Here is a 15,240-nt window from a genome sequence, read left to right on the forward strand (position 1 = left end):
TATATTAAGTTGGAGCGAGGACATACACACGCACGCGCACACACTAACAAACGAGGACACACACACACACATACACACACACACATGAACACTAGTATTTATGGATTTTTAACACGTAACATTACTTTCTCTTTCTCATCCTAATCACCACCTCCTCCATTACTACTACTACTACTATTACTACTACTACTACTACTGCTACTACTACTACTAACAAAAATATCTACAGAGAAAATGGCTTGAGGCACGCAGGGAGTGTCACCGTAACTTCCCACAAAAAGATTATTAACATGAAATATAAAGAAGTCTGCCCTTCTCTTCATGTACCTCCTCTTTTTTTTTCTCCTCCTGTTCCACCTCCTCTTTCCCCTCCTCCTTCTCTTTCTCGTCCTCCTCCTCCTCCTCCTCCTCCTCTTCTACGTCTCTTTTACTTCCCTCTTGATTTATCACATTCACGGCTCCAGGCATTAATATTTCAGGAACATATGTGAGAGCGGGCGAGGGAGAGGAAGGGAGGGAGGACTGGAGAGGAGGAGCGCCGGAAGACAGGGAGTGGATGAGGAATGGTGGGAGTTCTATTTTTTAATGAGTGTGTGTGTGTGTGTGTGTGTGTGTGTGTGTGTGTGTGTGTGTGTGTGTGTGTGGTCATGTTTTCCCGACAATATACATTCTCTCTCTCTCTCTCTCTCTCTCTCTCTCTCTCTCTCTCTCTCTCTCTCTCTCTCTCTCTCTCTCTCTCTCTCTCTCTCTCTCTCTCTCTCTCTCTCTCTCTCTCTCTCTCTCTCTCTCTCTCTATTTATCCTCTCTTCCCTTGCCTCCCTTTTTACCCCTCTTTATAGTAGATCTTCCTTTCTAACACTTTTTCACCCTTGCGAGAATATCCAATACTTATTACGTGTCGCCTAGGAGCTCATCTTCGCTATTCTGGCTTTGCGTTATAGTTGTATGTGTATATCGTTCTCGGAAGTGTACAGGTGGCAGGTGATGAAAGTACTGCTCATTAAAGGATAATAATAATAGTGAGTCACTTAGCATCACCCGTAGCCATAACTAATCTGCTCGTGTTATACAAGAATCCTGAATACATCTAATGGACCGTATTGGCTATACAGGCAGCGCCACACGTGGCCACTCAGCGAACTGTCAAAGCAGTACTTTCCATAGAACTCAAGTTATGTACTAGAGTGCGCCTGAGGCTGCCTCCAGGATACAAGGCCTTGGTGCCGCCATCGCTCCAAGCCAACGACTGCACACACTTTACTCCTCCCCGATTTCCTGACTCTACTTTTGACATGGAGAAAAACTGAAGTCGGGTAGGAGTGAAGTGTGCAGTCATCGGCTTGGGGCGACGGCGGCATCATGGCCGTGTATCCTGAGACAACCTCAGACGCCTCTAGTCTAACGAACTCTGGAAAATTCAGCTTGGAGTTGAGTGGCCACATGTGCTGCCTGTATAGCCAATGCAATCCACTGAACGAGGCTTCCCTTGAGCAGCTCTCCTCCTTCCCTGGCAACCACAACACTCTCCCGTCTCATCCTTCTCCTCTTACTGTTCAATTCCTTTCCATTTCCTTGCTGCCCTACTTCCACTTATATAGATTCCTTCTCATCCTTTTTCTTCTCCTCGCTGCTTACTTCCCCCCCTTTCCTTTGCTGCCCGTCTTTCACTTTATACCTTTCTTCTTATCCCTTTCCTCTCCTCAGTATTTACTTCCTCTTCTTTCCCTTGTTCCCCTTCTTCCACTTTATTCCATCCTTTTCATCCCATTTCTCTCCTAGCTTCTTATATCTTCCTCTTTTTTTTTTGCTTCCTCCATCCTTCATTTTTCCTTCATCCTTATCCCTTCCTTCCTTCCTATACTTTCCTTGAGCCTTATTCCTTTCTTCCTTCCTTCCTACTCTTTCTTCCCTTCCTCTCTTCTATCCCTTCCTTCCCTTTTCTCTCCTCGCTGTTTACTTCCTTTCCTTTCCCCTGCTGCCCTCCTTCCATACAGCTTATTCCTACCTTCTTCCTTATCCCTCCCTTCCTTCCTATTATTCCTTCCTTCTAATCCCTTTCATGTTAGTTTATTCCTCCCCTCTTCTAATTCCTTCTTTCTTAACCCTTTCTTCCTTTCTTCTCATGCCTTTCTATCTTAAACCTTCCTTCCTCCTTATCCCTTCCTTCCTTATCCCTTCCTTCTTATTGCCAACTCCTTCCTCTCCACCTTCTACCCCTCGCTTTCCTTTCTTCCTCAATAACAACATCTGTCCCCTAAAACCTTACACTCTACGGTACACATATTGTCTCCGTGCGCCATTTCGATGAGGAGAGAGAGAGAGATAAAGGAGAGATTAAAAAAATGACACCGCAAAAATCGAATCCCCTTCTCCCAATTCGCCGCGCGCCAGCCATTTCCCGACGAGGTATTTCCCGCGCCGTGATCGTCAGCTCTCCGTAAGGACAGACTGCCCCACCTTAATCTTCCCGCCCCAAGATTAACGGCCAAGCACGCAAGAAACTGACGGAGGAGAAGGAGGAGGAGGAGAAGGAGGAGAAAGAGGCAGTGGTGGAGACGAACGGCGATGTGGAGACCGACTGACTACATGGAGGGATGGAGCGGAAAGAGGAGGAGGAGGAAGAGCGGAAAGAGAGGGTGGAAGAAGAGGAGGGGAGGGAGATGCGGAGAGGAAGAGGTGGAGAGGAAGAGAAGGAAGAGGCGGAGAGGGGGAGAAAGAGGTGAAGAGGAAGGAGGGAAAAGGAGGATAAGGTGAAGAGGAGAAAGAGGAAAAAGAGGTGGAGAGGAAAGCGAATAGAGGCTGTATGTTTGGAGGAAGAAGAGGAGGACGCGGAAGAGAGGAAACCATCTTAATATTTTATCACTCTACGTGTATGTATGACCGTAACACTCTCTCTCTCTCTCTCTCTCTCTCTCTCTCTCTCTCTCTCTCTCTCTCTCTCTCTCTCTCTCTCTCTCTCTCTCTCTCACTCTCTCTCTCTCTCCTCTCTCTCTCTCACTCTCTCTCTCTCTCTCTCTCTCTCTCTCTCTCTCTCTCTCTCTCTCTCTCTCTCTCTCTCTCTCTCTCTCTCTCTCTCTCTCTCTCTCTCTCTCTCTCTCTCTCTCTCTCTCTCTCTCTCTCTCTCTCTCTCTCTCTCTCTCTCTCTCTCTCTCTCTCTCTATCTCTCTCTCTCTCTCTCTCTCTCTCTCTCTCTCTCTCTCTCTCTCTCTCTCTCTCTCTCTCTCTCTCTCTCTCTCTCTCTCTCTCTCTCTCTCTCTCTCTCTCCTCGTTTCTATTCCATCTACATCTCGCATCAAACTCAGTTAATTAAACAAGTCTCGGCAGAACTTCTTTCATCTCACGAAGTAGCCGCCGACGTCACTGCTTCCACATTCATCCCCTTTCACAACGGGCGCAGCAATGTTAAAAATCGTATCATCACTGAACGGGTTTGGGTTATCGGTGCTACCTCGTTAGTAAAGGCAGGATGATATCGGTGAAGCATATATCACATTGTTTAGCCCGAAGGATGGAATAGCGGGTGGGTTTGTATGATTCTAAGCTCCCGTGATGATGCTAGAGTTGGTATTCTTGTGTGATGCTGTGTTTGCACGAAGAAATATTAGCGGGCGTGATTGTGTGATCCTAAACTCCCACGAAGATGTAATAGTGGATACGTGATCCTCTCTCTTATTTTCACTATCACACTTTCGCTCTTGCTTTCACCTTCACTTTTACGTTCACTCCCTTTTCAGCTCCGCAACGATGAGTCTAGCGATGAGGAATTTATTTAAAATGCCTCGTTTGCTTACTAGTTTACTTTAGGCCTTTTTTTAATGGTAGCAGCAGCATAACCTGCAAAAGTTACACGTTACCTCAAAAAGTTTTTATCTCAAATATTTCTTGGCTTATGGTGTATTTATATCGTCCTAATAAAGGTAGTTATTTCCTCTGTATCCATAACGTTTATTCACTCTATTCAAGCTGTGAGAAAAGAACATGACTTTTGCATTTCCTGGCTTGCGATATGTTTGTTTAACGTTACAGGTATATATTTCCTTTGTATCCATAACGCTTAATCCTTCTATTCAAGCTATGAGAAAACCACGACATGAGTTTTGGAAAGTGTAAATAATGCTCTCTCCTTTTTTTTCTTTACAGGCATGCACAGACACACAGCCATCTTCATACACCGGTGAGTAAAACCTTACCTATAGTATTACCTGTTTCACTTCATATATATTTACTCACGTATGGTATTTAAAGACCAACGTATTTTATCGTGTCGATATATTATTTGTCATGGAGAGTGAGTAAGAGAGAACTCGGCGGAAGAGAATCGGTCGGGCAAGATTTCCAATTAGTCTGGAGCCTTTCATAAGACCCGCGTCCTCTTGAAACAATGCCGCGCCTGCTGAGACGCCCCGGCATTTTGTTTCGGGACCACTGGCGCTGCTGCTGTCTCGGGAAAAGAGGAGAGAAAAAGGAGAACACCCAGACCCAGGAAGACCTCTCGAAATACCAAGGACCCTCTACCCACCTCTATCTATCTTTCTGTCTATCTCTATCTATCTTATCCTATTTCTCATTTTTCTTTCTTTTGCTCTATCTCTGTCGCTCTCTCTAGTCTTTCTCTTTGTCTCTCTGTCGCTCTCTCTCTCTCTCTCTCTCTCTCTCTCTCTCTCTCTCTCTCTCTCTCTCTCTCTCTCTCTCTCTCTCTCTCTCTCTCTCTCTCTCTCTCTCTCTCTCTCTCTCTCTCTCTCTCTCTCTCTCTCTCTCTCTCTCTCTCTCTCTCTCTCTCTCTCTCTCTCTCTCTCTCTCTCTCTCTCTCTCTCTCTCTCTCTCTCTCTCTCTCTCTCTCTCTCTCTCTCTCTCTCTCTCTCTCTCTCTCTCTCTCTCTCTCTCTCTCTCTCTCTCTCTCTCTCTCTCTCTCTCTCTCTCTCTCTCTCTCTCTCATCTTCCCCCCTGGACCACACAACCTCAATATTAGCGAAACACGTTGACATACATTACAACACCCCTTCACATCCTTCCCCCTTGCAGAACACTTACGTAATTAAAGCAATATGTTAAACACCAACAAGAACGAAGAGCTAATCATGGCGAACCGATCCAATCCATAACCCGCTGATGGAACGAATGGAAGGGCAAGGAAAAAAAAGTTCAGAAAGACAAAAAACAGAAGATATATGGATGGATGATTGCGCAAGTTGTCGGAGATGAAAACGAAGAGGGAGACGGAGCTGGAGGAGGAGGAGGAGGAAGCGCGTTGGAAGGATGATGAAGGATGGTGATTGGAGGTGTGCTGTAACTTTTCTCAGGTGGACTTATCAAGGTAATCAGTTGGAAGAGACTCGGCCTGAATTGACGTGCTGCAGGAACTTATCTCGCTCATCAGCGGAGGAAACGATGAGGCGAATCGATGAAGGACAAGAATGAAGGGATGAATAAATGAAGGGAGACATGGTGGAGATTTTAACGCGGGAATGGAGGAAGGAAGGAAATGAAGGATGACGGATGGTAAGAAAGGAGAAGGAAGGAAGAGGAGTGGGGAGATTAAGATGATTGAAGATGAGAAGGAAGAAAAAAAAGGAAGAATGGAAAGCGAGGAAGAGGCTAATGTAAAAGGGAAACGAATAAAAGAAGACAATTAAGGATGGACGGTGAGAATGTAGAACGAAGAGGAGATGAGAGATCAAGAAGTTTGTTGAATAAAAGGAAATAAAAAGGAATGGGAAGATAGAAAGAAGCATGGAAAGTGAGAAAGAAAGGGTATTACAAAAAGGAAATAAAAAATAAGGTGAAGTGAATGAAAGAGGAAGGTACAAAAGAAAAACGAAAAAGAGTAGAGAAATGAAGAAGACTGAAGGAAAGAAGCAAAAAAAGAATAGGAAAATAAAAATAGACATGGGAAGCGGGGAAGGGAAGGTATTTCAAAAAGGAAACTAAAAATATAAATAGAATGAACGACGGATTGTAAGAAAGAAGAGGAGTGGAGGGATAAAGAACACTGAAGAATAAAGAAAAAAGAGTGGGAAGAAAGAAAGACGCATGGAAAGGAAGTAAGAGTTTTATTTTTTAAAGTGAAACAAAAAAATAGGAAGATGAAAGACGAAGTTAAAAAAAAGAAGAACGAGGACGATTAGAGAGATAAAGAAGATAGAAGATTATACAGACAAAACGGGGAGGAAGATAAAAGATGCATGGAATAGTAAAAGAGAGCAAGGAAGAGAGGATAGTTAAAAAAGAAAACTGAAAAAAAGAAAGAATTTATGGTGAATGAAAATAGAAGAAAACTAAGAAAATAACAAAAAAATACATGAACAAGAAAAGAAAAGGAAATGAAAAAGGAACAAAACACATACATGAAAAGACAACAGCAGTAAAAAAAATTAAAAATGTATTAAGTAACAGAATTTGAGGAGTGATTTGACGCACCGAAAGTACGATTTTAAAAGGGAAAAAACAGTAGTGTGTTTCCTCTAATGAATGAAAGTCTCTTAGTGCCGTTAATTTCTTTCCCTTTCAATTATTTTCATCCAACAAAATCCACGCTCCTATTTTTTTCTTTTCGCCTCGCCTTTGCACCCCAGCTTATCCCTTCCCTTTTTCTTTGTTGAAATTCCCAAATGAGGACTCTCTCTCTCTCTCTCTCTCTCTCTCTCTCTCTCTCTCTCTCTCTCTCTCTCTCTCTCTCTCTCTCTCTCTCTCTCTCTCTCTCTCTCTCTCTCTCTCTCTCTCTCTCTCTCTCTCTCTCTCTCTCTCTCTCTCTCTCTCTCTCTCTCTCTCTCTCTCTCTCTCTCTCTCTCTCTCTCTCTCTCTCTCTCTCTCTCTCTCTCTCTCTCTCTCTCTCTCTCTCTCTCTCTCTCTCTCTCTCTCTCTCTCTCTCTCTCTCTCTCTCTCTCTCTCTCTCTCTCTCTCTCTCTCTCTCTCTCTCTCTCTCTCTCTCTCTCTCTCTCTAAGTGAACTTTGATGATGCTCGCCTTTCTGAGCTAACTTTACACTCCGCCTCACCCCACTTAAAGTCTAATCCTGTGCAACAGTTTGATAGGAGGGCGAGCCTGTGTGCGTGTGGGTGTGGGTATGTGAGGGGGGAGGTTTGTAAACGGGTGTGGGGTGGAGGGTGTGTGTGTGGGGGGGGGGGGTCGGGAGCTGTATAAGTGTGTGTGTGTGTGTGTGTGTGTGTGTGTGTGTGTGTGTGTGTGTGTGTGTGGAGAGTTGTTTGTGTTTGGGGTTGTGTGTGTGAGTGTGGTGGGGTGTTCTGTATCCTAGTTATCTTATGTGTTGATGTATATTTCTTTGTTACAAGCAAATAAACATAAATATAATCAAAGAAACACACACACACACACACACACACACACACACACACATACACACACACACACACACACACACACACACACTGAGAACACGTAATTATCTCGGAGTGTCTTTTTCTCAATACAGATTACCTCGAAGCTAACAACATTTTCAGCGGCGCGTTGAATAGCCGCCTATCAGTTTTTTTTCCAACAGTGACGCAGATATGGTTTCGTTCCGCACTGGAGTCCTGGAAATCATCAGTCATTACAAAAGTTTGCCCTCTGAAGATCTCAGGTTCACCGCGATTCCTTACAACACGCCCAAGTTTTAGCTCGTTCTTGTTTTCGGTCATCTCTCTTCTGGGTATGCTCCTTTTGGTCACCAAGTTTTTATATACGAATCATATTACACATGTTTTGGTTTAATAACACCTGTTTTTTTTTATGGTTTATGTATACAGATGAAAATGTGGTGACAGCTAAAATGAAACTTGGAAATATGTAATGTTATCCTAATCAGGTTTTGAGGTCTCATTAGGATCAGGATGAACTGCCGTAGGATTTATTGGTACGATTCAGTGGGTTGCTTCGTGACACTACTACTGCTGTTGATGACAATTATGCTTGTGCTGCCGTTCAGACCACCGTTTCATATTCACCTCACCCCTGCTAGCCCTCATCATCGCAAACCCTAATGACACCACTATCACCACTGCCATAACCACTAAAGCCAATACCACCACCGCCATTACCTTCATGAAAAGCACCCACACTGTAAACACTCCGCTACCGCACTAACACAGTCTTTTTATTTCAATCATACTCCACTCGCAGCTATAGCGTATGCCCCCTTACTTTACTATTACCTTTACCTCCGTTTCCATTACGTCTGTGTTGCCCCGATGAGTTGCCGTAACGATCCCTGTAATTGTTTGTCATCTTGATATTATTCTTACATATTATAATTTTGGAAGTGATATAAATGACGTGAAGCTCAAATCGTGTTCACATATTATATTCTTTCTTGGTTCTGAGTTGAAAATGGATAAGAAGGTACACGTATTTTTTTGCTTATCAGTGATGGAATAGAAGCATTTTTATTCCTTGTTATTCTTATTCTTTATGTTCTTGTCCCTTTCTTATACGTAAATTTTGATCAGTGCTGGAATAGAAGCATTTGTATTCCTTGTTATTTTAATCCGTTTTATTATTATCTTTATCCTATCTTATTCTTATCCTTTATTTATCAACCTGTTTTTTTTTTTCATTCTTATTCTTTTCATCCTTTTTAACTCCTTTTTGTGTATGTTAAATGAATGACACGGCGTTACCACTCGGCTGTCCGTTCTCGGCTGCCTGATGAGTTAGGAGGCGAGCAAAAGGGAACAACAAGAGGCGTGTGGGGCGTAATTGCGTTATGGAAGGTAAAACTAGTTATCGCACCTGTTATTAAGGCCGTTCTAAGAGAGTTCATAGCGCGGTGTGTTATGTGTGGCGTTGATGTCGATGGTATTTATGATGATGTTCGTGGGGGACGTGCGATGAGGAAGGGGACTGGTGGTGGTGGTGGTGGTGCTGGTGGTGGTGATGGTGGTGCTGGTTGGTGGTGACTGTAATGTGCGAAGAATGAGCAATAAGAGACGCAAGAACTTTTTGTTGTTGTTATGTGTGTGTGTGTGTGTGTGTGTGTGTGTGTGTGTGTGTGTGTGTGTGTGTCCAAGTGAATAAATTATATTAAGTCGAAGTAGGGTAGTTGTTATTGTAAGACTAAGTTAATTTATGAGAGAGAGAGAGAGAGAGAGAGAGAGAGAGAGAGAGAGAGAGAGAGAACAGACAAACAGACATACAGACAGATAGGCAGAGACAGAAAGACAGAGACACAGTGACACAGAAACAGACAGAGACACTGAGAACATCCATGGTAGCACTTGAAGATCGTGGAAAACATGATACTGTTTGCTGTCTGGGTGCTCATCTCGTCTCTTGATTCAGAAGTCTTTGGTGAACGTATGTCATCCGCAGCAAACATTGTCGACCAAAACACCCGAGCTATCACAGTCGACCTTTTATCTGGTTTCATCTCGTTACATGTAACTTGGAGTCGACAGAGCTGGTGCAGGAGAGAAAACACACTGTGTGGGTTGTGTCGCGGCTGCCTCTGTTGCAATAGAAGAGCTACCGGCGGAGAGGTTATTTGGAGCTTAACCCAGTGAGAAAGAAAATTCCTTCCAACGCAACCCAAATGAAATAGAATCACAGACGAAGCAACTAAAGGAACAAACACGAAAAAGTCGAGTGGTACGTTTCAGTTTTCGTGTTATTCAGAATGGGGAGCATTTCAAATCGTCACACAAGAGGAAGCAACTTTAGAAGCAATACTCAGTTTGACCTTTGTGAAACCAAAAACACTAGAAGGTAAAAACAGCATACAACAAAACAAATTAAGGAACAAGCAAGGGAAAGTCGTGTGGTACGTTGCTACAAGTTCTCGTGTCATTCGGAATGGAGAGAATTTCAAGGCGTCACACAACAGATAGCAAGTTTAGAAGCTATACGCGATTCCACCTCTGTAAATCGAAGCAGACTAAAAGGTTTTGACTGAAGGCCAGAGTTATAGAAAAAAAATACTAGAAGCTCAAGGAAAGACATCGGAGGAAAGAAAAATCTAAGCATGGAGACGGGATAAAATTTCCAATACAAAAAAAAAAATCACGGGAGGAAAGATTTTCGAAGCCAAAGAGAGGAAGGAGGGAAAATTTCCGTCTGCTTTTTGGCTTTGGGGAAACAGGAATCGGCGGGTCGTCATTTGTAAATCGCTTTGTTTATTGGACGATTTGGCCGAGCACCAGAAACCCGGGGCTCAGCGAATCCGCCTTTTGGGTCGCCCTGTTATGTATGGAGTCTGTCCGATTGTCTGTCTTTGTTCCTATCTCTCCCTATTTCTCTGGACTCGCGTCTTTTCTCTCATTCTCTTTCTCTTTTTTTATTTTTGCTGTCCTTCTCTGGTTCCTACTGCCTTTTGTTTTTTATCTTTATCTCTATTCCTCCGTCCGCCCTCTCTCACTCTTTCTCTCTCGTTTTTCTTGCTTCTCTTTTTATCTCTCCCCAGTTACTTTTATATTTCGATTCCTTATGTTTTTCTTTCTGATTTGCTCTTTTACCTCGATCATGCCGGGTTTTCTCTCTCTCTCTCTCTCTCTCTCTCTCTCTCTCTCTCTCTCTCTCTCTCTCTCTCTCTCTCTCTCTCTCTCTCTCTCTCTCTCTCTCTCTCTCTCTCTCTCTCTCTCTCTCTCTCTCTCTCTCTCTCTCTCTCTCTCTCTCTCTCTCTCTCTCTCTCTCTCTCTCTCTCTCTCTCTCTCTCTCTCTCTCTCTCTCTCTCTCTCTCTCTCTCTCTCTCTCTTATATCACATTTTCCTAACTTTTTTTCAGGGAAGTCTTCAAAAAAACATAATACATATCACCTTAAATAAAAAAAAGTAGCCTCTTACTGGTTTTACGGAGAGCACACGCCGCGTAAGCCACTTTTCTGCGTAAAGATGGTTGTCAGTTTTTTTTTTTTTTTGTCCACCTGTTTTTCCTTATTCTTCTCCTTACTTGGCTGTCACTGTCATTTATTTATCATTTCCATGTCTGCTCATATTGGGTCTATATATATATTGATTCTCCCCCGATGACTTCTCTTAGATCTTAATAATAATAATAATAATAATAATAATAATAATAATAATAATAATAATAATAATAATAATAATGATAATGATAATGATAATAATAATAATAGTAATAGTAATCCTACTAATAATAATTTGCCTCTAGTTATGGGAGAGCTGTTTCATCAGTTTATTATTTTCACCCCAGACTAGTAGACTATGTCATGCACCGTAGATCACTGCCATTAACCTGTAGCAATAATTAATTCAAAACACGTATGCAGAGCCGATGAAAGAAATTTATCATTACTATTATTTTATTCGTTGTAATAATAATAATAATAATAACAATAATAATAATAATAACAATAATAATAATAATAATAATAATAATAATAATAATAATAATAATAATAATAATAATAATAATAATAATAATAATAATAATAATAATAATAATAATAATAATAATAATAATAATAATAATAATAATAAAACGATCATTGATATTAAAGTATTTAGGATAAGAAAAACAACGGACAGGCAGCGATAAGATAATGGAAAGAAGCTAACGTATCTAGCACGGAAATCACTCGGTAATGGTGTGCTCGCGTTTAGGAGCCGCGCAATCTGCACCGTGTTCTGCTCCCTGCGTGACGAGATGCTGCGTCGTTACTTTTCACTTGATCGCTTTCAACTTGACCTCGGGGAAATCAGCCCATAATAGCATGTAATCTGAAGCATTGTATTCCCTTTGATGTATAACAGTATAAAATAACAATATCCGTTTTTTTTTATACTCGTGGGGAATGTTTTTTGTTTTCTATTTTATTTCCCGTCATATCTATTTGTTTGTTTTTATATGTTATTTTATGCGCTCTTCTACAGACGAGTATCTCTCAGTCTTCAATAAAGGCAATGAGCTCTTTTCATTGCTTCCATTTCTGTTTGTTTGTGTCACATGTTACTTGGCTGGGGGTTCAAATGTGTGGTTTGACATAGTTTATTCTAACGAGTGTAGTTGCTGTTCTCCTTTTTGCTAGTGATAGTGTAATTGCTTGAACAACAACAACAACAACAACAACAACAACAACAACAACAACAACAACAACAACAACAACTACTACTACTACTACTACTACTACAAAAACACTAACACTAACAATAACAACTTTTACACTACCACTATTACTAATACAGCAATTATCAGCACAACCACCACTACCAATACAAATACTAATACTTATTTCAGATAATGAATGCGTCAGATTTTCCCCGCTAACACAGTTGCACATGTCATTCACTAGTCATTAACTTTTTCCTCCTCTCATCGGTTTAGAAGTTAAGATTATTTCGCATTCCTCTCATGAGCGTGTGTTTGTCTTCATCAGTTTGCGTTCAGAAGACGTATGAGTAGCTGTGTTTGTTTGTCGGTATGTCTTTGTTTCCCTCCTTCTCAGTCTGTCCTTGCTTTTTGTCATTATTTTTTTTCTCTATGTCTGTCCATTTGTATATGTGTTTAACTGTCTGTCTGTCTGCTTGTCCGTCTGCCTGTCTCACTTGCTCTCTTGCTCTCTCTTTCTGTGTGCGTGCATATTTGATCTTGTGTGTGTGTGTGTGTGTGTGTGTGTGTGTGTGTGTGTGTGTGTGTGATGTGCGTGTGTGTGTGTGTGTGTGTGTCTGTGTGTGTGTGTGTGTGTGTGTTGGCCATGAATTCCACCACACATCTATTCCTGTGATAATTTTTCTGTAGTTTCTTATCCGCCGAGTGGCTTAAGACTACCCACATGCTGTCCTGAAGACCACCCATCAACCCGGACTCTAGAGGAAACCGTCCAAGTGAATCAAGAACGAGCTCCGGGGGGCAGCATGAGCCAAGAAAAGATGGCACCATTATAAAACACTTGCCTGCGCCAGGACGGGCTGAGGCCGACTACCATCCAGGCCCTTCAAGAAAAGCCTACTGGCGCTATAGGCTGGCACGTAAAAAAAAAAAGTCCACGGTTACGGTTTTAGTATTTCATTAGTTGGTGAAAAAATATCCGGTCTTCCTCTTCCATTGTTGTTATTATTGTTGTTGTTGTTATGGTTATGTTCTTGGTATGTATTTGTTGTTTGTGTTGGTGGCGGTTCTGGGTGCGTTTCGTGGATGGTGTTGTGGTCATCGTTATCACCTTGGTCATCTTCCTAATCATCATCTTTCCCAACATCACCATCATCATCGTTATTACCACCACCACCGTATCATAATCACCCCCATGATCCCCACCAGCATCACCATCCTATTCTTATCTCTACCTCTATTTCTTCCCCTTCTTTCGCTGTCTATTCATTTTTTGTTTTCTTTTATCTTTTCTCAGTTTTTTTTAATTTCGATCATCATCATCGTCACCACCACTGCAAGCACATCACCACCACCACCACCTCATAACCATAGAACGAACATCACCACCACCACCACCACCACTACCACTGTCACCATAAGGCATAATCACATCACCACCACCACCACCACCAGTTTCAGTACGCCGTGTTAAGCTCATACGCCACCAACACACACACACACACACACACACACACACACACACACACACCCACCCACACACACACACACACACACACACACACACACACACACAGAGCCTTAGATGAAGCAAGCCGCGGGGTGGTGGGGGGGGGTTGGCGGGGATGCGGTCACGGAATACATACAGACACACGTCACGGATGTGGGTCGAAGGGGAGGGAGGGGGCGCCGAGAGGGAGAACAGAGGGTGGGAGCGGGTAGAGGCGAGAGGCGATAGCAAGGCAGTGTGATGGTAGATGGGACAGAGAGGAGACTAAGGTGCCAGATCAACACTTCGCGCCTCATAACAACTAACACTCCTATAACCATGCAACTATACAACTCTATCGCTTTCCTTTTGCCCACACTGTAACCTCCCCACGAACCCACTTCCTCTTCTTGCTATACGCTAAACAAAATATAGAGTGAAAAGGTGGGTGGCTAGAAGGGGTGATGTATCTAGGGGACGGATAAAGATGATGATAAGTGGGCCATACATATAGTAAGCTTGGATATATGGGAGTGCTGATGTGAAATTAAGAACGATATGAGAGGTTTGGGAAGGGCTACAGTAAGAGGGAAAGAAGGGAAGAGATTCGGGAAAGACGATAGTAAGGGAGTAGGAAATGAGTTATTGTTAGACATTGGACGGGAAGGAATAATATATGAATGCAGTGAATGAACAATGGCGATAACATGAGCAAAGGAAAAGGGCTGAGAGAGAGCAGAAAGGTAATGGAATGGCGGAAGCAGCGTTGCCAAATTATCGTACACACCGTATTGCATTTTCGTAGTTTCTTACTTATATCTATAGCAAAAACAAACAAACAAACAAACATCAATAAATAACAGTTTTAACGCTAACTTTAATATTCTTTCGTTATTTGTGCAGGTACGAGAGATTGAGGATTAAAAATGATAAATACAATGTGGTGAATACGATAATCTGGCAACGCTGGGGGGAAGAGAGTAAGCTAGAGATGGGAAGGGACGGTAGAAGGCCAGAAGGTGGTGGGTGTTGGCTCGATTTAGGGCAAGCTGTTTTAATTTTGTCTTGGATCTATAATACGGTAATTCACCCGCTTTATACCCCAGCTGGAAGGGCGTTGGGGTAATATTTTAGCCCGAGTCGATAAAACGTTAACTGGCCTGCTTTCTGCTAAGGATAGGGCGGCAGGAGGTTGTTTTCTTGTACCGATTTGAAGGTAACGATGTGGCTTATGTAATACAGGCAAAGATGGTGTTGGCCGTGAGATGCCAAGAGTTACTGTTGAAAATTAAGATATTAAAATTAAGATTAAGATAAGAATGAGTAGTGGCGTTATTGTGTATGATTTCTATATATTTTTTTCCTCTGGCAATTCCTTTGACGTGCTTACGACAAGATGTGTGATACCGGAGCAAGATTTCTCCATGTTGTTTAGAGAATAAGTATCATATCACATTTGTTGTTGTTATTCTATCCGACGTCATAGATGGAAGTCTCTGACATATATTAAAAAAAATCTAGTGTAGCAGGAGTAATACGGTTTGGGAAATGAAGAGTGAAGTTGGGGAGCTGTTCCTGTATGGCAAAGTAAGGGTAAAAAAGGATAAAAAGAAGCAGTGGCCTACTTCTTAAAGCGTCAAAGCATCGTCAGTGACTGGAGGCCGTAGACGTGGAAGGTTAGGGAGAGTGTGTTGAGGCTTAGCAGCAAAATACTAGGGCGAGTGAAAGAAGTAACGGGAGAAAGGGGAAAGAAAA

At 42.3% G+C, this 15,240-nt stretch overlaps 1 protein-coding gene across 1 annotated transcript in view; it reads left to right on the plus strand.

The window, feature by feature from the left end:
- LOC127005810 (zwei Ig domain protein zig-8-like) overlaps window positions 1-15,240 on the plus strand; it is a 154,704-nt gene that overhangs the window by 41,247 nt on the left and 98,217 nt on the right. Inside the window, exon 3 of the mRNA XM_050874948.1 lies at window positions 4,141-4,174. The gene's annotated coding sequence lies outside the window, so the exon portion shown is untranslated. The remainder of the gene's footprint in view (window positions 1-4,140; window positions 4,175-15,240) is intronic.

The sequence above is a fragment of the Eriocheir sinensis genome, chromosome 3 (assembly GCF_024679095.1).
Source record: "Eriocheir sinensis breed Jianghai 21 chromosome 3, ASM2467909v1, whole genome shotgun sequence".
NCBI lineage: Eukaryota > Metazoa > Arthropoda > Malacostraca > Decapoda > Varunidae > Eriocheir > Eriocheir sinensis.